Source organism: Mus caroli, unplaced genomic scaffold, assembly GCF_978045245.1.
Source record: "Mus caroli unplaced genomic scaffold, Mus_caroli_1 scaffold_3, whole genome shotgun sequence".
In the NCBI taxonomy this organism is placed as follows: Eukaryota; Metazoa; Chordata; class Mammalia; order Rodentia; family Muridae; genus Mus; species Mus caroli.
This window is the reverse complement of record NW_028227258.1, coordinates 122460104-122486747: the sequence shown is the minus strand read 5'-3', so window position 1 is coordinate 122486747 and position 26644 is coordinate 122460104. Positions and strand designations below refer to the sequence as shown.

Sequence of the window (26644 nt, the reverse complement as noted above, 5' to 3'; positions counted from 1 at the left end):
ACTTTGTGTGTGCATACTTGTATGTATGTGTGTGGGCTTATGCCCATGAGGCCCATATGGAAGGCAAAGGACAGCTATAGTACTCTGCTCTCTCCTACCAGCTCTCAGCCCAGAGGCCAAACTTAAGTCATTAGGCTTGGCAAAAAGTTCCTTTATCCACTGAGCTATCTTGGGAGTCCTGTTTGTGATCATTTTAATTGTCTTTTTTATTGGATAGATATATGACTAAAATCGATGCCACTAGAGAGATCCATAAGTGGAAAAAATGCATAGGATAGATGACAATTGGGTGAACAACCCCAGTGGATACGTTTACCATTAACTCCAGCCCCTAAATCTCTAGGAATATCAAGGAAGAGGGATCAGAAGGATTGCAAGACCCAGAAGACCAAGGTTTCTGCTGATACATAGTATCCTCTAGATAGAGCAGGAATGTTACACCCAAGAACTCTTAATAACATGGTTGCTTGAACATGACCAAGATAGTTATAACACCAGCTGATATGTGAATGTGGATATAAAATTTCACAAGGTCTTGCTAGAAGATGAAGAGCTATAGGAAATCAATGGCTGCTAAGAGAGGGAGAATCAGTCTGCTGTAGACCCTAGCTCCTACACAGACTGACCAATCCCAACTTGTCATTCCTGAACACCTGTACTCATCAGCAAAACTAAGTGGACTCTGTGTTGTCTGTGTCTGTATGTGTATGATGCATGTATATGTGTATGTGTGTGTGTGTATAGTGTGATTTATGTGTGTATGATGTAGGTGTGTATGTGTGATGTGTATGTGTGTGAATACAATTATAATTTTAAAAGAAGGGGTCATGAATTTAGGAGAGAGGGTATATATACATATATATATATATATATATATATATATATATTGTGTGTGTGAGTGTGTGTTTCTCTGTGTCTGTGCATGTGTGAGTGTGCTTGAATGTGTGTGAACATGTGTGTTTGTCTGTGTGTGTAGGTGCACACACCTGTGTGTGTGTGAGGGAGAGGAGAGAGGAGAGAGGAGAGAGGAGAGAGAGAGAGAGAGAGAGAGAGAGAGAGAGAGAGAGAGAGAGAGAGTTAGTTGAGTGTGTAAGACATAAGCTCAGGTGCCTGTGGAGTCCAGAATGAGCTATCTGATTCCGTAATGCCCTGATCCTCTGAGCTGTAATCCCCTGTGTGGTTGCTGTGTGTCCCCTGTCATGACGCTGGGGACCAAACTTGGGACTATACATGCTCTTAACCACTTAGCCATCCTTTCAGGCCTTATCGGAATCCCTGAAAGTATGTAATGAGTATTTAAATTGAACAAAATTATTCTTCCAAATCAATTTCTTGATTCTTTTTGTCAATTAATTTTAGGCATTCTGACTCTTTGTTTTTTCATAAATTCAGAATGCTCTTATCTTGCTATATAAAAGTAAGGTTTGAAATTCAACTGGTCACATAGAGTATCTAACCTAAGTGGCAAGATGTAATAGACTCTTCCAAATAAAAATGGTACTTCTTTGTATTGATTTGTATTTGTATTGATATTTGAATATTTCTTCAGTATTTAGAGTTTTAATTTACAACTTACATATATTTTACTGGATGTTCACCCTAGATTTTGAGCCATTTTAAACAATATATTCCATTTTTATATCTACATTTGGTTACTAATATATTGAAGCATAATTTACTTACTCCATATATCCTGACCCTTTCATTATACTTTTCAGTACATGATATTGTCTATGAAGGTTCTATGGGCTTTCTGTGTAAAGCATCATATATTCCACAAGGTCATACCAATATGTTTTCTTTCCAAGCTTTCTTTTGTTTCTCTTTCTTACTGCACAGGCTCAGTCTTTCAGTTTCTGTTGGTTACTTAAAAGACAAACTGAGAATTCAGGAAGAATGGTCCAGGCAGTTTGCAAAGCCTTATTTCTGGGTATGTCTGAGAGGGTGCTTCAGGAAGGCACTAACATCTCTCTGAAGGACCGAATAAAGCACAATTGGAGGACAAGAATTCACTGTTTGAGGACAGCACGCATCTTCTGCTGCAGACATCAAACATGCCTAATTCTTTGGGTTTTGCCTCAGACTGGAACTGAAGTGACAGAGCCCTGAGTTAGCAACTTTCAGAGGCAAACACTCCCAGCACTGCTGGCTGAATCTCCATCTCACAAACCCTGCTGAGAATGTCTCAGCTTCTGTCATCCAGGCTTGCATTCGTTTGTACTCAGTGTATATTAACTGCCACCTTTTAAAAGATATATATATGTATACATACACATATATATATATATATATATACACACATATATAAACATAATGTATAATATATTTAATAGCATACATAATGTATTATATATAGATACATGTGTATAAATACGTATAGTGTATATATATATATATATGATTACCAAATAAAAATTAATTGCAAATTGTGCAATCCTTCTACAATTTTAGAATAATTTAAACACAATAGTATTAACTATTTAAGTGTTTACTATCATTCATGAAACAAGCCACCTGACCCTTGACAGTAGTTTTTGAAAAATTATTTTCTTAAATTGTGGGTTCAGGCGATTGTTTCGGTTGGTTGGGTTTTTTATTTTGTTTTTTGTTTGTTTGTTTGTTTGTTTGTTTAATTCTTCATTTCATAGTGAGCACTTGTGTTCAGTTTCATTCTGAGTCTGTTTAAAATGCATGGATTTAGTGTGTAAGTGGAGATCAGTCAATCACAATGAGACAGATATCTTTTTAATCATATTAATAAATCAGAAGAGACATCACAAGCTCCCCCTATTATGGTTACCTCCTTCAAGCAACAGTATGGGCCAAGACACCTTCTGGCTTTCCTCTTCTCAGTTCTCACCCTGACTGGTTTCCATTCAATTGCTTCTGGCTCAGTTTGTTAGGATCCTGTACGTTCCTGAAAGAGGAACTTAACTGCTTCCCTTGAGACTGTTTGGCATGTAACATGCCTATTTAGTGCTGTGAATTTTGTTTCTAAGCAACACTTTTAGATGGTCCCCACAAATATTGATATTTCATGTTTTAATTATTATCCAATGTAGTGACACTTATTTCTGCTAAGACTCTCTCATAAACACGGAGAAATGTATATACATGCAGAATCCTTTCCAAATGTTTCTCTTCTCTCCCTTTGTCATTTTGCTACTGATTTATAATTAATATTTATATGTAAGAACAAAGTATTTGTGCATTCATTTCTTATAACTGAATTGAGGTTTGTTTTAAAACCCTGGATATGGTTTTAGTATGCATAGCATGTACTCTGAGATTAAAATCTGTCTGTGTTGGTGCTGTGCTCTTATACATGCCTCTTGGTTTGATGCTTCATTATTTCATCATTTTTGGAAGAATTTTACATTCTCTAATTATAGTTATAAATGTGTGTCTCCTTTGTGATCTGCTAATTTTTATTTCACATATTGTATAGCCCTATTGCTCTGTACATCTACACTTAGCTGGTACATTTTGTTGGGTGGTCTTTCTTGACATTTCATATCAGCTGTCTTTCACCCTAATCCAACTTCCTCCAATGTTAATATATGGCATTAGGCTTCTCTAGATTATCTGCAAGATAAGTGGTTTCTATCCTTGTACATTCAATTAATCTGTGTACTTGTTTTCAAACATATGTTTATTAAGAGCATATCACTCTGTTATTTTGAGTCATTTTATTACCATAAATGAATTATTTTGTGCTATTTGAACATGTCTGTTTGATGTGGTCATTATGATGCTGAGGGATTAATCTTCCATCACTTGTGTCTTCTTTATGTTTGTTGTCACCCTAGTTTGGTTCTACAGCAGAGGACAAGTCCTGTGTACCTGAAATAGGGGACTTACTAAGAAGCTTACAGAATCTGTGGTGGAGCTGTCCGACAATGGCTGTCTAAGGGCTGGGACAGCCTGAAAAACCAGAAGTTCCATAAGAAAGCACCTGAAGGGCTTACACAAGAAGGATGCCGAGTGTTTTGAGTCTTGCTGAGGAACCACAAGTTCAAGTCCAGGTTCAAAAGTGGAGGGGCACTTGTATATCTGATATCTATAGGAATAGCGTGTAGCTACTGCAAAAGAGCTGAATGTGTGTGCACAGGAGCATGCCCCTCCACCCAGGTCCTACTGAACCCTGTCCTCTCAGTAAGAAAATATCTTCCTTTACCAGGTAACTGATCATCACAGCAATATCCCTGGTTGCTTTATGAGTTCATATACATAAATTCAAAATAACATTTCTGCCTGTGACGTAAGGATGACAAATCTCCTCACATCCTTTAATGCTTCCCTATTTTAACTTTAATTTTCCTAAGTATTCCTCCGTTCATTAAAATACACATGAGCAGTGTTGAATTCTGTCTGAAATGTGACTCTTAAAAGAGCCATAAGTAAAGAAATTTTCTTGACCTCTATTTTTGCTTTGTGTTTTGCCCTCTCTACCAATATTACTGAATTTTATTAAGTTTTTATCTTTCAATTTACAAAATTCTTTCACTCATTCCTTCACTGTGCATAGTGTCATTTCCATCAAGAGTTCTGATGGCTTTTATTCATGAAGTATGTCTCCATGCCCTCTTGAAGCTAGGGCACATTTTCACACCATATGGCTTCTGAGTTGTCAGCTCTTGATAACTGCCATTTGTGTCTGGCTTTCAGTTTCTGGTGACAGCTGTTATCATGTATTTTTCTCCTGATAGAAACAATTTTTTCTATTGCTGCTTTTATGGTAATTTTTTTGTCTTTGGTCACTCAAGTCGGACTGTGATGTTCGTTGGCGTGGAATACACGGATATGTCCTGTTTGCCATTCATTGAGATTGAGTATTCAGCTTAGACCTCTTTTCTTTGAGAAAATATAAGTTATTCCCTCTTCAAGTATGCTTTTCGGTTTTTTATCTATTATTCAAAAACTCTGATAAAGTGTTATATTATAGTTCTATAGGTCCCCAAGCCTTTAATATTTTGCATGTATATTTATTTGTGTGTATAGGTATAGTACTGTGGTGTGTTTCTGGATGTCATAGGTCAGTTTGTGGGGGAGGGGTTTTTCCTTTATCTTACTGTCCTTGGGAATCTAACTTTGGTTGTCAGGCTTGGTGGCAAGAAGCTTTACCCTGTCTGCCAACTCACAAGCCTTCTTCAAGTTTGGCTTGAGCAAATAAAATCATTCTCTCCCCAGCTGCCCTCTGTTTCTTCTAGATCCTACAATCTGCTTAGCAGCCAGACACTGAGGGGATTTATTGATCGATGTTTTATTAATTGAAGAAGTCTCATTTGTTTTTTCACATCTGTAATTTCTTTACCCCCCCCCCCAATCTCATTTGTATGTCTTAAAATTGTATATAAATATTTTTGGAGGCAATTTCCTAATGGTTGCTTAAAACGTTTACACAAAAATTCTAACATTTTAAACTCATTGCTGGCATCTGTCAATTGCCTTTTTTTTTTCTGGCTTGTTCTCTACAGATGCCTCTCCACGGTTGATGAAAGGATATGTAAATAATTAAAATAAGCAGTAATGTCTTTTCTTTGTTGTAAAATTTATATTTGTCAGTCATAAAATGCAAGAAAATTCCCTGGTAAAAGTTATAGAATACGATGGAATATGTAAATAAAGTATAAGTCTTATCACTACCAGCTTGATAGAAAATTCACTGCTCTGCAGACTTCCTAGACAGGGTCACCATCACTCACTGAATAGATTACAATAACAGCTCCTCTGGTGGTCTCTTCCCTTCTAGCCTTGTCATACTCAGTATTTCCTCAAACCCACCTGGGTGCAATGCTCTAGAATGTTCATATGGTTATGCAATTAAGCTGACTACTAGACAAATACATGAAGCCCTTGTTGAAATAAAGCAAAAGAAAATTGCCCACTTTATGGTTCCTACAGGATATACCTGTGCTTCCCTCTCGGGCAACCTCGTCTACTGCCCTTGTCTGCTGTCCACATCTGTTTCTATAGGGCACATGCCTCAGGTCTCCCTCCCCTCAAGCAGCTCTGGCCTTTCAGTCATCTCAGTGTTCTTTCCTCTGTCAGAAATCCTCACTGTTTGCCTTACACATTTGCTTTTACCTGTAATGCCTGCAAGTATTTCTTCAAAGTTTTACCTTTCAACGACACACCCTTGTCTTGTTTTACTTTGATTTACATTAAATTTATACCCATATGTCTCTTTCTGAATTCCCAATCTGAACTTGCCTTTTATGTTTCATATCACAGCACTAACCCTGTAAAATAATATCCTGTGGACTGTTGTAGGAATCTCTGTGTACTGTATTATAAATGGAACTCCTTTCCACTATCATGTTTTCAGTGTCTGATATGGTGTCCTCATGTCAAATGTCATTCATGATAAATAGCTACTGACCAAATCAATCAGCAATGGACTTTCTATAAATCCTAAAGGAGCAATTGTGCTGATGCAAGTGAACGTGTTGTGCATGTATAAATTATAAATTGCTCAATATGAATAGAAACTAAATTATTCCATTCAAACATTAAATTGTGTGGGAGTGGGAGGTAGAGAGGGGTTTGTGGAAGAGGTGACTGTGTAAGGGATTTGAGTGTCATAGTTAAATTCATGCACAAAATCACAGGTCCACATATCCTCTACACAGCTGTGCTACAAAGGTCTCTGCAAGCATTCACATCCCAGAGAAATCTTCCTGCAAATGCTTCTCTGTGGATCAGTCTCTGAACTCTCACCAGATGCTGAAGCCATTGGCACTTCAGTCATGTACTTCAACACTCCAGAATTGTGAGAAAGAAGTTCCTCATGATTGTAAATAACCTAGACCACAATATTTTGCTATAGCATCCCAGATTGGGTGAGGCATTAAGAAATGAACAAATATTATATTCTGGAATTGTCTCTTCTTTTTTAATAAGAAAATTAGCACCAAATGGAGAGCTCCTCTATAACATCTATAATGTTATGGATTCCTCCTTTACACATAATAGATGAATTAGTGTCTGTGAGTACAGCAAATATCATGTTTCAATCCCAATCTGTCACTGGAAAGGAAGCAAGACAGAGGGAATGGGATGGAGGACTGGAGGGAGACATGCACAATGGGAAGGAAACAACTACCATATAATCAGCAATATTGCTCATGGCAATTAGTATATTCTTATTTAATTCTAGTGATCATAGACCACAGTAGCTGGGAGATGGCTCAGTGGGTAACACATTACTGTGAAAGCTCAAAGACGTGTGATCAGATTCCAGCACCCACAAAAAGCTAAGCGTGATAGTGTCACTCACAGTTCCAGTGTTGGGGTGCAGGCAGAAACAACCAAGCTAGCAAAACAGCACGCAATAGGCTCAGGGAGAGGCTCTGTCTCTGAAGACTAAGGTAGGAAAGCACTGAAGGAGATTTCAGTGGTTTAGAGCCTATGAGAATCATCATTACACTAAGCAGAAAAGTCAGACAAAATGGTTCCATGAGCTGTGGCTTCATTTAAATGGCACTTTTGAAGACACAAAATTGTAGGTCAAAAGCCAGGTAAGTGGTTCTCACAGAATGCGATTAAGGGAAGACAGTGAGGTGCTATAGGACTTCATAGGATTGAAATATCTTAATGATGACCATGTGGTGTGACCTTGTGGTAGACATTGGTGAAAATTATTGAAATTGTACACTTAAATTGGGCTCTCATGGTAAATTTTCCCACAATAAACGACTTGAAAGAAGAGTAAAGCAAAGAAATATCTAAATTTTGTCTCCAAATTTCACAGAAGAAAGACTTTTGAACTCTCCTGTCTCCCTCTCCTTCCCCCTCTCCCCGTCCCCCTCTCCCCGTCCCCCTCTCCTTCCCCTTATCCCCTCTCTCCCCTTATCCCCTCTCTCCTCTCCTTCTCCAGCTCTCCCTCTCTTCCTCCCCAGAGGTATGATATGAACTGACTGAATCTGATCCATGTCGTGCAGGTAACTGTGATCCTCATACACACTATGGTCCTATAGCGGCCAGGTTCTGAGAGATGTGCAGTTTGGGGGAACCACGTTCATTGGAGAGTATTTTGTATGGACTTAAGGAAGATGTAGGCATCTCTACATGAACACTGTCCTTAAACCTAGCAGGTGGGATTTACAAGCGGGGTCAGCTGTTTTGAATTATGATGTACGTTACTTTTCAGGTCACAAAGCACCTCTTCCAGAAACTGTTCCACAGATGCTTTTGAGTTATATTTTCTTCAAGTACAATATTTCATTGATTCTTAATTAAATGTTCATAAGACTCGAATTGAAGTTAACTTGAAATTATATGTTTTATATGAATTCTGAGAGCATTCAGAGAACTGTGGAACAATGTAAAAAACAAATTATTTCAAACTCTTTTCTACTATAACACATTCTGCACCAAGTGTTATTAGCCTTTCGTCAGTAATGAGCTCAGCCATTGAAATCCATTAGCATTGCTAACATTACACAAAAAAATGTAATAATTAGTTTAAGCTCCTCTTTAAAACATTATTTTTATACATTGCTTTGTCCAATTAAGCAGTGAATTTTCTAGAAACCTTAACATCTTGAGGACTGGTGGGAATGTTATGGATACGCCTAATGAAACGTTTCACAATTTCAGGATAATACTGTGTTCTAAGAATTCTATCTTGACAATTTCAGAGAATTAGAAAAGAAAAATACAAGGAAATAACGAAAGCAGCAATGAGAGTTTCTGTGTTAATCACGGTGAGGATATTGGTCTTTCAAATGAACCGGAATACTGGACCAGTCCAGAATGCATGAATTACACTTGCACACTGTCTGCTTTCTTCAGGTTGAAACTCGTATGCTAGGAAAGGAACCATTTCATTAACACTACCGTGATGTTTCTATACAGTATCTTTTCTTTTTTGTTTTCTGTTTATTTTCTAGGTTTAGATCCTGATTGCAGCCTTCCTCCATCCTCTTCCAGTCCCACCCTTACAAATCTCTCCCTGGTATCTTCTCCCCCTATTCTCAAGGAAGAAAAAGACTTCTCTTAGGTTCCACCACTGTTACCACCATCACGACCACCACCCCCACCACCACGACCATTACCACCACTACCACCAGACATCTAGTTACAGCAGGACTAAGTGCATCCTCTCCCACTAATTCCCAACCAGTCAGTCCATCTGGTGGAAGGGGATCCAATGGTAGGCAACAGAATTAGAGGCAGCCCCTGGTCCAATTGTTAGGGAATGGAACTGCACATCTGCTGAAAATGTGTACGGGACCTAGGTCTAGCCCCTGCATACTCTCTGGTTAGTGGTTCAGTCTCTTTAGCCCCTATGGGCCCAGGTTAGTTGATTCTGTATGTCTTCTTGTAGTGTCCTTGACCCCTTTGCTTACTCAATCCTACCACCCACTCTTCCACAAGACTCTCCAGGCTCTGCCTGATGTTTGGCTGTGGATCTTCACATCTGTTTCCATCAGCTGCTGGATAAATCCTTTTAGGAGACAATTATGCTAGGATCCGGTCTGTATGCATAACAGAGTATCATTAATAGTGTCAAGGGCTGCCTCTCTTATGTGGTATGGGTTTCAAGTTGAGACAGTCCTTGGTTGGCCATTCCCTCAGTCTCCTCCATCTTTTTATCCCTGTGCACTTTATAAGAAGACTTTGGGTTATAGGTTTTGTGGGTAAGTTTATATCCCCCTCCCTCCACTGGGAGTCCCACCTGGCTACAGAAGACTTAACTTAGTCTCCATATCCCCAGCCAGTAGGAATCTCATCTAGGGTCACTCCCATGGACTCCTGGGAGTCTTCCTAGTTTCAGGTCTCCAACTAGTCCCAGAGATAATCCATATGGATTTTCATTCTCTCTCTAGCCCTATACAGCCCCTCCCCTCCTCATACCTGATCTCTATCCCTGTTCTTATCCTAACTCCTTCTTCTACATAGTACCCTCTCTTGATGCACCTCTATTGACTTTCTTCTCAGAAAGATTTTTTTCATCCTCCCTTGGGCCCTCCTTTTTATGTAGTTTCTTTGGTTCTGTGAATTGTAGCATGGTTATCCTGTACTTTAATGGCTAATGTCCACTTATAAGTGAGTACATACTATAGATGCCTTTCTGGTTCTGTGTTAGTTCACTCAGGATGGTATTTTTGTAGTTCCATCAATTTAACTATAAATTTCACGAATTCCTTGTTTTTAATAGCTGAATATTTTTCTATTGTATAGCTGTACCATGACCATCCTGAATATGTCCACTCTAGTATTTTTTTTTCTTTAATTTTTTTCATTGTTTAGAGAGACATGTAATTAAGGATGACCCCAATCTCCTTATAAAGAACAGGAAGGCCCTGAAACCTTAAACCTTTCCATCTTTCTTCTACAGTGTTGAGACTACAGGTATTCACTGCCTCTAGTGATGGGCATCTAACCCAAGCCTTCATGAATGTTAAACAATACTCCACCAACTGAGATATCTTTCTAAACTTCTTATTCTCTCTCTCTCTCTCTCTCTCTCTCTCTCTCTCTCTCTCTCTCTCTCTCTCTCTCTTCCTAAGAAACTTTGTCATTTTGGCCTTTGTTTCAAACAGAATTTTGTTGTAATTATTAGAAACAAATAATATCATTAAAATATGTGTTCTACAATCCTTACAGAGAAATGGAAGGAATATCTACAATTAGTTTGATGCAGAAAATATCACCTTTCCTTATTACTCTACTGCTTGCTATCTACACCAGTGGTTCTCAAAGTTCCTAATGCAGATCCTTTAATACAGTTCCTCATGTTGTGATAACTCCCAACCAAAAGAAATTCTTTTTGTTGCTGCTTCACAACTGTAATTGCTATTGTTAAAAATCATAATGAAAATATCAGTGCTTTCCAATGGACTTATGTGACACATGTGAAAATTTGTTTGTTCCAAGGGATTACAGCCCACATGTTGAGAACCACTGCTCTAGACAGACAGACAGACAGACAGTTATATTCTTAATATTCTTCCCACCACTATAGCTAAAGGCTCATCAAGTGAAACTAAAGTGTATTACATTTAGCTCATAATTTTTTAGGTTCTGGACCAAAAATATAGGCCCATTCCTTTGAGCCTGAGGTAGGTTTTCAGGATGATAAACCTGTAGAGTGCTAAACAGAACATGCTGCTTCAATCACCTCTAAGGTAAGGAGCTGGGGACCAATAAGTTTCTTATGAATGATCATCAATTTGAAGCATTTACAATTTTAAACTGACCCACATGCTCACACACACCATACCTATCAAAAAGGTTCCCTCCCTTGGGGACCTGTTACCTAGAAATTGGAAAATTAAGCAACCAGGAAAACTTACAGACATATGAAAAATTTGCTATGGGATTTGGTGATTAAATGTGCTCTTGGGTTTTCACTCCTATCTTACCACAATAATGGACATGTGAGAAAACTATGATTCAAACTCTTACTAATGTGGCAAAAATTTTTAGAGTAGTTTTGATATTTACAAATAAACTGCTATTTGATTTTATGTATGGTCTATTTATGCTCTGTCCCTGCCTCATTTCCATGGGAGAAAATATATTTGATGACTGCACATTCTTCTACAAGGCAGAGTGCACATAGTTCATATGAATCACTTGAAAACACTTTCCTGTGTACAGCCCAGGGCATTTACAGGTCAGCCTGGTCATGCAGTCTTCTACATAGAACTAGGTGGCCAATAAATTATCTATGAGTGGCATTAAAATATCCACCGTAAAAGACCAGATGGCTCAGCACATTGGCGATTCATTAGCTAGTTTCCATTTTTCACTGTACAGAATGACTAAAGTCAGTGTCATGTACCATCTGCCATAGGATAAGGGATGGGGATTAGTGGGCTTAGTCTTGTCCATATAGACAGATGCCTATGTGGAGGGATGAGCCTCATTCCACCTACAAATTGTTTATGTCTCTTTTAATAAAAAGTTCTCTTAATTGTATCTCTGAATACTGTGATAACAAAGTCTGACAAAAGTATGTTAGGAAGAAAATAAGTTCCATATAAGGCAGTCAACTCTTGAAGCAGCCAGTCACATCTACAGTCAGTAGAAGAGAGAATGGATGCATTGCATGCCTGTGCACACTGCACACTCACCATTCTTACACAGGTCAGAATCTCTACTTGGGAAATGACACCCACAGTACAAGGGTCTTTGCACCCTAAAATAACCAGGAATATCTCCCATAGTCATAACTAAAGGGTAGCCTGATCTAGACAGTTTCTCACAGACAGTTACCCATATGATTTCAGATTGTGTTTTAAGTTCAAAATTAACATGAGCCAGCACATATGTAAAGTACAAAATTTAACGGTGATTGAAGAAATTTGCAGGTTACAGTCAATAAAGTATGAGGAGCAAGTCACATGACTTCTAAGCTTTCCATTTCAAAAGAACTCACCTATTTTTCCACACAACCCTCTGGAACAACGAGTAACTTTTTACTAAGAATAAGGAATGGATGCTTGCCTTTCAAACATCTTAATAAAGGAAATTCAACAAATTGAATTCATCATTGTTCAATTTATATTCAGAATACATAAAATATCTTAATGATATATTGGACATATGAATAATATATTTTAAAAGTTTTAAATTTTATTGAATGATTAGTTAATATTTTAAAAGGTGTGATTAGTAAGAAGATAGGATAAGAGGATAAGAGAACTGAAAAAGTTTATGACTTTCTTCCATCCCTCCCATGTCCTCTTCTTCTAACCCTTCCCATGTCCCCTACCACTAACTCCATCTAAAATGCATGATATATACATATACATATATATGATAGATTTTATATATTTATATATTATATACTGCATTACTACTTCATAACTGTAATTTTAATGATATTATGAATTATAATGTGAATATTTGATATGTAGGATATCTGCCAAGACCAACAAATTAAGAAATTCTGGCTCAAAAAGAAATTAATCAGAGCATTGCCTGATCCTAACCATGCCACAAGCTAAAGAGTAAATCATACCATATATACAATATATAATATATATTACATTTATATATAAACATATATATTAAAATATAAATTTTTATATGTAAAATATGTGTATCATCTCTTTTAAAGCAGAACAGAAACATTTGTGTATTTTCATAGCAACTTTAAAAAAATAACTTACAAATGTATTAATACTTTAAGTTAACTTTTATAGTAAAATAGTATAAAACAGTCTAAGTATTACTTTAATATGAAAAATCTCAAGAATGATAATCTATGAGTCTACTTGATTTTCAGATGTCTAATTAACACATCAAAAGTTCTCATGTCATTAAAAACAATCAAGTAATCTTATCAAGAAATGCATAATAAAATAGCTAGGATATATAAATTATTTATTTTAATTTACATACTTATTTCTGTCTGTGGCATATTTGAACCACAAGCCTCTTTCTCTCTTTAACTCTATCTCAGTCTACTTTACAAGCAAGTCTAATCCCACTAAATATCATTTTTTCTTTGTATTTTCAGCATCATGTTTTTCATAGACTACCCGCAAACTGAAGGGCTTCAAGCTAGAGAAATTTCATAATTCTTTTTCTTTAATTTGATGAACTGATAAATTAAGATTAATGTATTACTCAACCTTAATTCTTGACTTTCTCCTTAGGGTTAGAAATAATTTTAATTTTTAATTTGTGGTAATTGAGCTGATACCTGGATTCCTTGACTATTATATGGCTCTAGTAGCCTTGCAACTCCTGTGAACCACCAAGGGGTTTCTCTTACTCCTTATCTTACTTTTGGGTGTTCTGCTGAGGAGCTACCTCAGTTTTGGAGAGGGTCTTGAGGAAGGGGTGTTTGGGAGCAATGGAAGAAACAACTCAAAGTTATTGATGTGTGCAAGCTGATAGCTTTGTGGTCTGCTGGAGATAGCACTCTAGGTAGCTTATGGGTTGTTTGACCAAAGTCAGAAAAACTTGCTAGAAAGATCCTAAAAGAGCTGTAATAGCTCACTAGATAGCTTTTGGATTTTACAACCAGAGTCAAAAAACCTGCTAGGAAAAAAATGTAAAAGAGCTATGATAGCTCTGTAGATATCTCAGCTAATTTAAGACCAAAACCCAGTCTTTTGTTTGCATATCAATTCAGTAATTTATCCCAGATTCCCATTTGATTATCCCATGAATCAACATCTTATGACCTTAGTGCCCTGATTCTGAGAAAAAGAATCAACAAAGTATACTAAGTATATTTTTAACATAGCAAATCCTATGCTGTTTGCTTGGCATAGAGATTATGATTACCAAATCTAGAGATAGAGTCTATTTTTATGTGAAAATGTGAGCTTTCTGTTTTCCAAGTCCTTCACTGCCTAAGCTGGCTGTCATGGAACTTGCTCTGTACAAACCTTAATCTCAGAGAACTTCCTGGCTTTGTATAAACAAACAATAAATTTAGCTAGGTGGGATCCTGCCCTGATATTACCATTCCCTCACTTCCTGGTACCTCTAATACTTGAACCATGAGCCTTGTTTTTTAACTATTACTTTCCCTTTACTGACTCCTTAATGCAGCTGCCTCTATTATTTCATGTTTGTGAAGCCCCTCATTCAGTTTATATTGCATCCTTATATTTTCATAATTGAGAAGTCTTGTTTATATATTCTTGAACTCATGTTTTCAGAGTTCTTTCCCACAGCCTTAAGGGCTGTCTTGAAGGTCACAACATTACCATTTTACTGACACACTCTTGCTTTCTAGACGCATGCTGTTTCTATTTATCATGGAGTCATTAACTTTGGCAGAGAGAGCACTCCCTGATAAACTTGACAGGGAGAACATTCCAAGGAACATGAAAAATATCTACATTATTATTCAAACAAGCCTTATGTCTACAGCAACCATAACCTCTTATGGACACCCACTCATAGCTGGTTCTGCTCCAGGGACAAGAAATGTATTACACAGTCTTTTCTTTGGCCATGCTGGGCCTGACAATGCTCCATCTCCACAATTGGTATTTCAAAAGCCTTGTCATCGTGATTTAAAATCCTCATAGTCATTGTTTCCTTGAGTATCATGTTATCATGGGTAAGCAAGAAGTTTATGTACTACTGAAGAAAGCAGATTCTCAAAGAGGCAACTTAAAATGTTAAACACTCACTTTGTAGCAAACAGTCCTAAGAGGGTTTGCAGTGATTCTCACCTGTCCTAATGCTGAAACACTGTAATATACTTCCTTAAGTGGTGGGGATCCCCAACCATAAAATTGTTTAATTTCTGCTTTGTAACTTTAATTTTGCTACTATTATGAACAATAATATTTGATATGCAGTTTATCTGATGAGACCAGTGGCTTAGAGAGAAAATCAAAGAACTGAATGACCATAACCTGATCACAAGTTAAAGGATAAGTGGGACCTAAATTCAATTAGCTGTCCCTACTTGGCCCCAATTCTTGTTAATTGGTTTGATTATCTACCTCCTTTCTCAAACACTCAACCTGATTTGAGGTCTACAGAGAATAACCTTTTAACTGTCTATCCCATCACATCAATAATAATCAAATACATATAATTATTTGATCATTCCTGGGATGTGTCCTGGATAGAACACTGTTTTCAAAGTTGCCTCAATAAAAGCCCATTGACCCCAAATCCTGTGGGACTCTCGTCTTTTTCCAGTCACCACCTCACCTGTTCTTGCAAGGTATTCTGATCTCCTAGCCTCTGGCTTCCTCAAAATCTACTCTCTTGGCCTTCTTCTATGTCCTTTGACTCCTTGTGGAGGTATGCTCAGGAGACATCCTAGTATTTGACAAACTGTCCAGCTTCTAAATGATCTTCCAATCTTATTAAGAGTCTCTTTGTTTTTTGAAGTGAGCAGTTCCTTAATTCTACCAAGACTCCTTTAGATGACAGAGCCTCTTGGCAATTTCAATTTTATCATGGAGGCTATTATCATATTCACATCATATTAAACAGCAAAAACTAAGTATAGACACCTTGTTTAAGTATCAGGTAGCTGAGGTAATATAATGAATGAGAGGGAGAATGGGTCCAAAATGATGCAGCTTGGATGGCCTTAACAGGCATGCTTATATAGACAACACATTTCAGGTGATGAGAAATGATAGGAACTATCTATATATCGCTAAACTTTTAAAGAGAAACAAATATTTGAGAACCAGAATAAGAAGAACTAAAGAATTCTGTTCGCTAAATATTTATAATCTGCTAGAGTTATCAAGACACATAAATAGGAAAGTGTTAATATCTTAGCTATGTTGGTAGAACATTTGGGAAATATTCAGAAAGCCATGTGTTTACTTCCTGGCCCTGCATGAGCTGAGTGTGGTAGCACTGGTAATCCCAGCACATGGAACACAGAGGCAGAAGATCAGAAGGTCAGAGTCATTCATGCTCATCTTGCAAGTGTTTGAAGCCAGCTTGTGCTACATGTGTTTCAAAGCACAGTGGCATAAAGATAGTATTTAAATGATGCTCTAGAAACCTAGACAGTTATACTTACATATATACAATCTGGGATAATTAATAATAATAATAATAATAATAATAATAATAATAATAATAATAATAATAAATGTGATGATAATGCAAAGAGAAGTTAGAAAGGTTTTCCAGAAGAAGAGAATGGATCCTGTTAGAGAAGAATCTTTTTAGAAGATCAGTTAAAAGAGACAGAGACACAGTGATGCAGGATATTTGATCACACTGTGAAACTGAGATTGTGTTATGTACTGGAAAAATCTGTTTCTAGTTGTGGAGTGGTTCAACTCTATCACACACCTTATCAAAGAGCTTTCTATTTACTGTAAACAGGATTTAATAAACTCAATCTTAAGTCAAGAGGCAGAATAAGCAACCATTTGACAGGGAATGAACATGCGGAAAAAAAACAGAGAAATAAGAGGAGGTCAGGAGGATGTATAGAGAGAGACACAGGAAGTAGAAGAGAGGGACATTCAGTGTGAAGTGTTTTTAATTTGATATAGACAAGGAAAAGTGTCTCTTGTGATGTCAGGTGCAGAGGAAGGTCATCTGGGTGCTTTATCTGCCTCTCTGAGCTAGCAGGCTTTAAAGCCAACATCTGGCTCCTAAGTCTTTATTGGTAAACTTTTTTTAAAATTGAGATTTTGTTATTAAGAAAAAACAAGACAAGGGTATGGGTATAGAGATTTTTTTCAGTAGTGGAAAAAAAAACATAAAAGCTTGCATTTCTTCCTCAAACTTGCCTGTTTTCTTGTTTGCTTGCTTGCTTGACTTGCCACTTTGTTCTGAAAAGCTCTATTAAGCAGTTAAAGTGAAAACATGCATTGCTTTTACCATAGTATCTCAAATGTGGACAAATATCACTCGTAACTAACTTACACCAAGGTAAACATGGGCAGAGCTATTGGAGTTAGTAGTCTATCAGAAACAATAGAACAAGAACATGAATTTGGGAATTGGGAGGGGTCTACTTGAAAATTAGGGGGTGTTGTAAAAGTAAATGGGAGGTTAGATATGATGCTTCATTACAGACATATGCAAAGTTCTCAAGAATAAGTTAATTTTTTAAAATAGACAACATCAAAAGCCTAGTAATGTCTAAAACAAATACCGTTTATAAAAGAATATGAAGGATTCCTGAAAAAATAGAAGGTAAAGAAGATAGAGGGAGAATAAAAAAAAAAACTGAACTACGAAATCTATCAATTCAAGTGATATTAGGAGTTTTTTTTTTTTTAGGAAAGAAGTGATAATTTAAAGAATAATGATAAGAAATTATGTGTTAAACTATTAATGTGTCTACAGAGTAATATTTGTGTCTACCGGGAAATGAATAGAGAAGAAACCTTAATCTATTATTGAATTATGATAATGTAATTTAATAGGAGTAGAAATTAGGGCATCTTTATCTTCTGTTGTTCATTTGAACAGGAATGTTAACTCTGTGGTTCACCTACTGTTAATAAAACAACTATAAAGCTAGTATGAAAGTCCCCAGGGCTGTTTAGAATGGATTCTAAAGGAGCATAAATAGTAGTGGTGTTTAATGCATGGAAAATTATATTATTTTGTAGGATAATATTTGCAAGTATTTGGATGAATTTATATAAGAATAACCTGGAAGGAAAGTCTTTGGATGGAGTCAGATGTCTGTCCAAAGGTAGCTACAACCCTTTCTTGTGAAATATGTCTTTGCCTACACATCCAGAAATGAGAATATGCATTTGCAGGTGTTTTAAATAAAAAATATTGCATTAATATTTCATCCATCCTTTGATATGCAACAAGTAGTTACTCAAACCTGGCAAGGAGTTTGTTCCCATAGAATAAACAGCATAGGAGACAGTGCTATCCCATCAATATTGAAAAAATAGAGTAAAAGGAAAAAAATGAATTTTAGAGAATGACCCATGAACTGTGAAGACAATGTAACCAATTAAAGACTAACAGGGGCTAGAGAGACAGCTCATTAGTACAGTGATTGCTGCACAAGCATGAAGACTATAGGGTTGCAGGTCCCTTTAGCTCCTTGGGTACTTTCTCTAGCTCCTCCTTTAGGGGCCCTGTGATCCATCCAATAGCTGACTGTGAGCATCCACTTCTGTGTTTGCTAGGCCTCAGCATAGTCTCACAAGAGACAGCTATACCTGGGTCCTTTCAGCAAAATCTTGCTAGTGTATGTAATGGTGTCAGCGTTTGGAGGTTGATTATGAGATGGATCCCCATATATGGCAGTCTCTACATGGTCCATCCTTTCGTCAGAGCTCCAAACTTTGTCTGTGTAACTCCTTCCATGGGTGTTTTGTTCCCAATTCTAAGAAGGGGCAAAGTGTCCACACTTTGGTCTTCATTCTTCTTGAGTTTCACGCGTTTAGCAAATTGTATCTTATATCTTGGGTATCCTAAGTTTTGGGCTAATATCCACTTATCAGTGAATACATATTGTGTGAGTTCCTTTGTGATTAGGTTACCTCACTCAGGATGATGCCCTCCAGGTCCATCCAGTGCCGAGGAATTTCATAAATTCATTCTGTTTAATAGCTGAGTAGTACTCCATTGTGTAAATGTACCACATTTTCCGTATCCATTCCTCTGTTGAGGGACATCTGGGTTCTTTCCAGCTTCTGGCTATTATAAATAAGGCTGCTATGAACATAGTGGAGCATGTGTACTTCTTACCAGTTGGAACATCTTCTGGATATATGCCCAGGAGAGGTATTGCGGAATCCACCAGTAGTAGTATGTCCAATTTTCTGAGGAAATGCCAGATTGATTTCCAGAGTAGTTGTACAAACTTGCAACCCGACCAACAATGGAAGAGTGTTCCTCTTTCTCCACATCCTCGCCACCATCTGCTGTCAACTGAATTTTTGATCTTAGCAATTCGGACTGGTGTGAGGTGGAATCTCAGGGTTGTTTTGATGTGCATTTCCCTGATGAATAAGGATGCTGAATATTTTTCAGGTGCTTCTCAGCCATTCAGTATTCCTCAGGTGAGAATTCTTTGTTTAGCTCTGAGCCCCAGTTTTTAATGGGGATATTTGATTTTCTGGAGTTCACCGTCTTGAGTTCTTAATATATATTGGATATTAGTACCCTATCTGATTTAGGATAGGTAAAGATACTTTCCCAATCTGTTGGTGGCCTTTTTGTCTAATTGACGGTGTCTTTTGCCTTACAGAAGCTTTGCAATTGAATGAGTTCCCATTTGTAGATTCTCGATCTTACAGCACAAGTCATTGCTGTTCTATTCAGGAATTTTTCCCCTGTGCACATATCTTCAAGGCTTTTCTGCACTTTCTCCTCTATAAGTTTCACTGTCTCTGGTTATATGTGGAGTTCCTTGATCCACTTAGATTTGACCTTAGTACAAGAAGATAGGAATGGATCAATTTGCATTCTTGTACATGTTAACCACCATTTGTGCCAGCACCATTTGTTGAAAATGCTGTCTTTTTTCCACTTGATGGTTTTAGGTCCCTTGTCAAAGATCAAGTGACCATAAGTGTGTGAGTTCATTTCTGGATCTTCAATTCTATTCCATCGGTCTATTGCTATACCAGTACCATGCAGTTTTTATCACAATTGCTCTGTAGTACAGCTTTAGGTCAGGCCTGGTGATTCCACCAGAGGTTCTTTTACCTTGAGAAGAGTTTTTGCTATCCTAGGTTTTTTGTAGTTCCAGATGAATTTGCAGATTGCTCTTTCTAATTCGTTGAAGAATTGAGTTGCAATTTTGTTGGGGATTGAATTGAATCTGTAGATTGCTTTTGGCAAGATAGCCATTTTTACTATATTGATCCTGCCAATCCATGAGCATGGGAGATCTTTCCATCTTCTGTGATCTCCTTTAATTTCTTTCTTCAGAGACTTGAAGTTCTTATTATTATAGATCTTTCACTTCCTAAGTTAGAGTCATGAGAAGGTATCTATATTATTTGTTACTATTGAGGAGGTGATGTTTCCCTAATTTCTTTCTCAGCCTGTTTATTCTTTGTGTAGAGAAAGGCCATTGATTTGTTTGAGTTAATTTTATATCCAGCTATTTCAATGAAGCTGTTTATTAGGTTTAGGTGTTCTCTGGTGGAATTTTTAGGGTCACTTATTTATACTATCATATCATCTGCAAAAAGTGATATTTTGACTTCTTCCTTTCCAATTTGTATGCCCTTGATCTCCTTTGTTGTCTAATTGCTCTGGCTAGGAGTTTAAATACAATGTTGAATAGGTAGGGAGAAAGTGGGCAACCTTGTCTAGTCCTTGATTTTAGTGGGATTTCTTCCAGCTTCTCACCATTTACTTTGATGTTGGCTACTGGTTTGCTGTAGATTGCTTTTATCATGTTTAGGCATGGGCCTTGAATTCCTGATCTTTCCAAGATTTTTATCATGAATGGGTGTTGGATTTTGTCAAATGCTTCTCAGCATCTAATGTGATGATCATGTGATTTTTGTCTTTGAGTTTGTTTATATAGGGGATCACGTTCATGGATTTTCATATATTAAACCATCCCTGCATCCCTGGAATGAAACCTACTTGGTCAGGATGAATGATTGTTTTGATGTGTTCTTGGATTTATTTAGGGAGAACTTTATTGAGGATTTTTGCATTGATATTCATAAGGGAAATTGGTCTGAAGTTCTCTATCTTTGTTGGATCTTTCTGTGGTTTAGGTATCAGAGTAATTGTGGCTTCATAGAATGAATTGGGTAGAGTAGCTTCTGCTTCTATTTTGTGGAATAGTTTGTGAAGAACTGGAATTAAATCTTCTTTGAAGGTCTGATAGAACTCTGCACTAAACCCATCTGGTACTGGTTTTTTTTTTTTTTTTTTTTTGGGAGACTATTAATGACTGCTTATATTTCTTTAGGGGATATAGGACTGTTTAAATCATTAACCTGATCCTGATTTAATTTGGTACTTTGTATCTGTCTAAAAATTTGTCAATTTCATCAAGGTTTTCCAGTTTTGTTAAGTATAGTCTTTTGTAGAGGATATGATGGTGATTTGGATTTCTTCAGGATCTGCTGTTATGTCTCCCTTTTCATTTCTGATTTTATTAATTAGGATCCTGTCCCTGTGACCTCTAGTGAGTCTGGCTAAGGGTTTAGTTATCTTGTTGATTTTCTCAAAGAACCACCTCCCTGTTTGGTTGATTCTTTGAATAGTTCTTGTTTTCACTTGGTTGATTTTGCCCTGAGTTTGATTATTTCCTGCTGTCTACTCCTCTTAGGTGAATTTACTTCCTTTTGTTCTAGAGCTTTTAAGTGTGTTGTCAAGCTGCTAATGTGTGCTCTCTCTTGTTTTTTTTTTTTTTGTTTTTTTTTTTTTTTTTTTAGAAGCACTCAGAGCTATGAGTTTTCCTCTTAGAAATGCGTTCATTGTGTCCCATAAGTTTGGGTATGTTGTGGCTTCATTTTCATTAAACTTTAAAAAGTCTTTAATTTCTTTCTTTATTCCTTCCTTGACCAAAGTATCATTGAGATGAATGTTGTTCAGTTTCCACATGAATGTTGGCTTTCTATTATTTATGTTGTTATTGAAGATCAGCGTTAGTCCATGGTGATATGATAGGAAGCATGGAACAATTTCAATATTTTTGTATCTCTTGAGGCCTGTTTTGTTACCAATTATATGGTCAATTTTGGAGAAGGTCCATGAGGTGCTGTGAAGAAGTTATAACCTTTTGTTTTAGGATAAAATGTTCTTTAGATATCTGTTAAATCCATTTGTTTCATAACTTCTGTTAGTTTCTGTTTTCAAGATCTGTCCATTGATGAAAGTGCTGTGTTGAAGTCTCCCACTATTATTGTATGAGGTGCAATGTGTGCTTTGTGCGTTACTAAAGTTACTTAAATGAATGTGGCTGCCCTTGCATTTGTAGCATAGATATTCAGAATTGAGAGTTCCTCTTGGAAGATTTTTACCTTTGATGAGTATGAAGTGTCCCTCCTTGTCTTCTTTGATAACTTTGGGTTGGAAGTCGATTTTATTTGATATTAGAATGGCTACTCCAGCTTGTTTCTTCAGACCATTTGGTTTGAAAATTTTTTACCAGCCTTTCATTCTGAAGTAGTGTCTGTCTTTTTCCCTGAGATGGGTTTCCTGTAAGCAGCAATTGTTGGTCCTGTTTTTGTAGCCAGTCTGTTAGTCTATGTCTTTCTATTAGGGAATTGAGTCCATTGATATTAAGAGATATTAAAGAAAAGTAATTGTTGCTTCCTATTATTTTTGTTCTTAAAGTTGGCATTCTGTTCTTGTGGCTGTCTTCTTTTAGGTTTGTTGAGGGATTACTTTCTTGCTTTTTATACGGCATGGTTTACATCCTTCCATTGGTTTTTTTCTGTTATTATCCTTTGAAGGGCTGGATTCATGGAAAGATAATGTGTGAATTTGGTTTTGTCATGAAATACTTTGGTTTCTCCATCTATGGTAATTGAAAGTTTGGCTGTGTATAGTAGCCTGAGCTGGCATTTATGTTCTTAGTGTTTGTATAACATCTGTGCAGGATCTTCTGGCTTTCATAGTCTCTGGTGAAAAGTCTGGTGTAATTCTGATAGGCCTGCCTTTACATGTTACTTGACCTTTTTCCCTTACTGCTTTTAATATTCTATCTTTATTTAGTGCATTTGTTGTTCCAATTATTATGTGTCGGGAGGAATTTCTTTTCTGGTCCAGTGTATTTGGAGTTCTGTAGGCCTCTTGTATGTTCATGGGCATCTCTTTCTTTAGGTTTGGGAAGTTTTCTTCTATAATTTTGTTGAAGATATTTGCTGGCCCTTTAAGTTGAAAATCTTCTACTCCTATTATCAGTAGATTTGGTCTTCTCATTGTGTCCTGGATTTCCTGGATGTTTTGAGTTAGGATCTTTTTGCATTCTGCATTTTCTTTGATTGTTGTGCTGATGTTATCTATGGAATCTTCTGCACCTGAGAATCTCTCTTCCATCTCTTGTATTCTGTTGCTGATGCTGGCATCTATGGTTCCAGATTTCTTTCCTAGGGTTTCTATCTCCAGAGTTGCCTCACTTTGGGTTTTCTTTATTGTGTCTACTTCCCTTTTTTGGTCTAGTATGATTTTGTTCATTTCCATCACCTGTTTGTATGTTCTTTCCTGTTTTTCTTTAAGGACTTCTACTTGTTTGTTTGTGTTTTCCTGTTTTTCTTTAAGGACTTGTAACTCTTTAGCAGTCTTCTCCTGTATTTCTTGAAGTGAGTTATTAAAGTACTTCTTGATGTCCTCTACCATCATCATGAGTCTAGGGTCTAGGTTTTCAGGTGTGTTGGGGTGCCCAGGACTAGGTGAGGTAGGAGTGCTGCGTTCTGATGGTGAGTGGTCTTGGTTTCTGTTAGTAAGATTCTTATGTTTGCCTTTTGCCATCTGGCAATCTCTGGAGTTAGTTGTTATAGTTGTCTCTGTTTTTAACTTGTTCCTTGCGTGATTCTATTAGCTTCTATCAACAGACCTGAGAGACTAGCTCTCTCCTGAGTTTCAGTGGTCTGAGCACTCTCTGCAGGCAAGCTCTCCTCTTGCAGGGAAGGTGCACAGATATCTGGCATTCAGACCTGACTCCTGGCAGAAGATGTAGGTCTGAAACAGGGCCTGCCCCAGAAGCTGTTACTTCTGTAATCCACCCTCTCACCTGCACAGATCAGTCTCGGAGGGATCTGGAAACCAAGATGGCTTCCCCAGCAAATCCCTCCCGGACAGGGAGGACACCTGTCCTCTGGCCGGGAAGGTGCCCGGATGTCTGGAGCCCAAAAAGGTGTCTCCTCAGAAGCTGTCCTCCAATGACTTTGGGGGTGTCCTCCGACTCCTCCCACAGATGACATGGTGCTGGTGCCAACTGGAAGGGACTTGTGACCTTCTTCAGGCCGGATTTTATGCTTCCCTAATGCTCGCCCTGTGTGATTGGAATGGAACAGAAGTTGTGTTCCACTCACTGGTGGTCCTAAGATTGTGTGGAGAGTCTTCTAGGGACCTTGGGTGGGGGTGGGGGGGAATGTGCACCGACTCTGCGCCCAAACCTTCACATACTTTCATAGCTTGCAGTAAGTTGATGGTGGAAGGCAGCTTGCAGGTAAACATGATGTGATGACATGCACTTGCAAAACCATGTGTATACAGAACTTTCCTCCTACAGGTCTAGGCAGGATTAAATATAAAATTCTGCATGTTGCTTAGAGGAGTGTATTCCTAATTTATAAGAAAAATGGGCCATCATAGTGCAGAGAAACTGTTGACTCTCTGCATTATTGAGAAAATCTGAAGAACAGAAATTATGGGTACAAAACAACATCCAGGTGCTAGAATAGGAGTTTGTAAGAAAACACACAAAAGCCAGACATAAGTCTGATTTGGCTGGCACAGTGAGGAAAGGGAAGCTCTCATGGGGCTTGCAAAAAACTTGGGCATTCTGTAGGTCTCTCAAAGGAATGTAGATTCATTGACTGTCCACAGAGGCTTGCAAGAGCTACAAAGTTCTTCTATTTATATGGTTTCCACTTTGATCATTTAAGAACACAATCAAAGGAGGGTGAGAAAGAAATATGTTTTCCACAGAACAATATAGGTAGATTATAAAAAGATGGATTAGTTGGTAGCTCAAGAAATCCCCCTTAAGGAGGAGACTTTGCATATGTTTTACTGCATTTGTTCTTAATTACATTATCCTTCCTGCTGGTTGCAAAAATGTCATAGTGTCTTGCTAGAGCAGACTTTTGTGACCATAAAGATACTCTGGTCTTGGAACTTACCCATGTAATAAAAAGAGCACACTAGAATCCTGACAGTCCTGTTTGAACAAAGTCATGACACCACTTTCAGCCCTCTTATCTTCATACTGTATCTGTAATAAAACTCACACTATTCATGATGTTTGAGTATCTCTAACAGATGTCCTCAGACAGAATTCTATGCACAGAAGTGCATTGTACAGTATCTACACTTAGCAAGGTGGAATGTTGCTACATATGTCTGAACTCTCAAAAATTAAAAAGTATATTTCCTGTCACATGTGCCTTAGCATCTCCCACTAATGTACTTTGTATGTTTTTTTTTTTTTTGCCATAATAGCATAAGTGTATCCTTACACCAGCATGTTGTATCCATTCCTACTTAGGACATGACCATAGACACACTCCCATTCCAAAGCCATGTGTATACAGGATTTCCTACAACAGGTCATCCAGGATTAACTAAAATTCTGTAGGTTGCTTATGCAAACATGCTAATAACATTTAAAGACAAATAGAACATCATCAAAAGTGAGGGCACACAGCTGTTACCCATCCTCCAGAAGCAGATGTGAGAGGATCAGAGCAGGGTCAAGGGCAAGTGGTCTGTAAAGTGAGTTCTAGGACAGCCTTGGTTTCACAGCAAGACATTTCCTTTTTAAATTATAAATATACATAATGATTAAATAAATAAATAAATAAATAAATAAATAAATAAATAAATGGAAAATTACCAGATCATTAATAAAATGTGTGGTTTGGTTGCAAATGGCTCTTTAGAAATGTAGCACTTGGAAGCTTGTCCTTAGCTGGTGGGTCCAGTCAGAGAGATGGTAGAGTCCAGAGGATTCTGATCTAACCAATGGGTTATCCATGATTCATTCATAATATGAAGCCATATCTGGTCAGAAAAAGTGGGAGTATTTCCTGGGAAGGAATGCAAGGTTCTCAGTCCCTTCTTGTACCTCCCTCTATTTCCTGGGCGCTCAGAGAAAAGTGACCTCTGCCATAATCACCTGTTGCCGTGTTGCTTTCTTTCACCCAAGGTTCAAAGCATTGTGTCTTGCTGAATCTGTACTAAAATCTCTGAAACAATAACCAAAAGTCTCTCCTTTTAAATATTGTCTATTAGGCATTTTTTTCACAGTAGTGAAAAGTATATCTAACACAATTGCTCATATGCACATGCATAAACTTATAAATAAAAAATAACAATGTTTATAATTTTCCTTGACAACTGTTAAGTGGGGTAAAGGTATTTGTGAGAACAGAATTGATATTTTAAAAATACTATTGTTAATATTCATTTTCCATGTGCATATGTGTTTCACATGGAACAGTACAACTGCATCAAAGTCGAAGTTTCACCTGAAGCACTCAATGTAATCCCTCTTCTAGGTAGTTTGGGATGTTAACCATGGCTTACCAGTTTCAACTGCAATTTGCCT

The 26644-nt window shown here is 37.3% G+C and overlaps 2 non-coding genes across 2 annotated transcripts; both read right to left on the bottom strand.

The window, feature by feature from the left end:
• Positions 1-13897: 13897 nt before the first annotated feature.
• On the bottom strand, positions 13898-13960 carry LOC147005654 (U7 small nuclear RNA). Its single transcript, XR_015046807.1, has one exon. It is a non-coding gene; the product is annotated as a U7 small nuclear RNA (small nuclear RNA).
• Positions 13961-13973: 13 nt separating this feature from the next.
• Positions 13974-14037, bottom strand: LOC147005653 (U7 small nuclear RNA). The gene has a single exon (XR_015046806.1). It is a non-coding gene; the product is annotated as a U7 small nuclear RNA (small nuclear RNA).
• Between the last annotated feature and the right edge of the window lie 12607 nt (positions 14038-26644).